Here is a 1,687-nt window from a genome sequence, read left to right as displayed (position 1 = left end):
TACACCCCATGTTTTCGTACGTGAAAGTGCACCATAAATAAATTAATGGAAGCTCGGAAATGATATTTACATCCCGCATTTTCGTACGATAAAGTTTCGTCGTAAGTTAATCGACGTAAGTTCGGGAATGAGATTATTGTGAGATTATAAGTATTATACATTTTCAAACAAGTGATGAGTAAATTCATGAGGTGAGAGGGTAATCAAATCGAAGAAAATGAATTTCGTCAAAATTTGGCATTTTGGGATAAAATACGGTCCGAGCTATAATACACGGTATTTATGAACTAGTGTCATACAAGGTACCACATGGCCATGATAGTAAGGTGTATAAAGTGTGTTAAAAGTGAGTAGTATTTTAAGTAGTTTGAGATAATTCCTAATTATGTGAGTATTTATTTAATTATCAGGTAACGGGACATTACCTAATTAATCTTAAGATAAGATTAACCCTCTATGGCAGCAAGCCACATACTAAAAGAATGACTCTTAGTCATTTTTTGATCAGGTGGCAAACTATGTTAGTTACATAACACTTCACTTCTAATATATTCAATACCAAAAACGGCAATAATCCCATTAGTTTAAGTTTGAGGTTGCTGGATTTAGAGAGTTGTGGCGAGTTGTTTGTGTGGTTGCCCCTCTCTGTCACTCTTAGCAGCCAACGATCACCCAATATTTACCAATTTCAAATTATTCTTTAGCAAATTAAGTTCGCTGCGGCAGTGAAGATTTTCATTCTTCAACCAAAATCTAACGAGATTTCTTAGCACACTAGCAACGTGAGATTTTACGATTCTAAGGGAGCACGGTGCAACCTTTTCCAAGAATACAATACGAATTTTTCCCTACTTCAGGTATGTTAAGGCTATCCCTTCTTTCATTTTGGCATGATCAAAATAATACAAATGAAACGAGAAAAATATGCCACTTTCATAAATGATTCTATTCATAGAAATACTAGGGGTGTCTATATTCTTGATTCCCCATGTGAATTATTATTATAACTTCTGTTCATGGGTCTCAGAAAAATACGTATTTGATAAAGTTTATCCGAAAGGCATATTGATTTTTTATGGTATTTCGAGAAAATTTTATTAACATATTTCATATGCATTACATGCATTTATACATGCACATTGACCCATGACCAGATGGCGTTATATACGCGTATATGTATGTATATATACGTATATGGGATATGGAAAACGTTATGGCGTTATATACGCACCACCACCTAATTAGCTGGTATACATTGATGATTTTGCCCACAGTGGCCGAGATGATATGATGGGATGCCCGCAGAGGCTTGATGATGTTATGAACACATGTACCTATGCACGACATGACATTCATACGCATATGCATGACACTATAAGTATTTCATGATTTACAGAGTTATCCAGACTTACAGGTTGAGTCATTTACTCTATATTTCTTCCATGTCTTTTATGTACTTATTTATGTGCCTTACATACTCGGTACATTATTCGTACTGACGTTCCTTTTGCCTGGGGATGCTGCGTTTCATGCCCGCAGGTCTTGATAGACAGGTCGAGAGTCCTCTAAGTAGGCTATCAGCTCAGCGGATGATGTTGGTGCGCTCCATTTGCTCCGGAGTTGCTTGTTTGGTCAGTATGATTTAGACGCGTATTGTTTGCTATGGCGGGGTCCTGTCCTGACCTTT

Source organism: Nicotiana attenuata, chromosome 7 (assembly GCF_001879085.1).
Source record: "Nicotiana attenuata strain UT chromosome 7, NIATTr2, whole genome shotgun sequence".
Taxonomy (NCBI): Eukaryota; Viridiplantae; Streptophyta; class Magnoliopsida; order Solanales; family Solanaceae; genus Nicotiana; species Nicotiana attenuata.
This window is presented reverse-complemented; position numbering follows the sequence as displayed.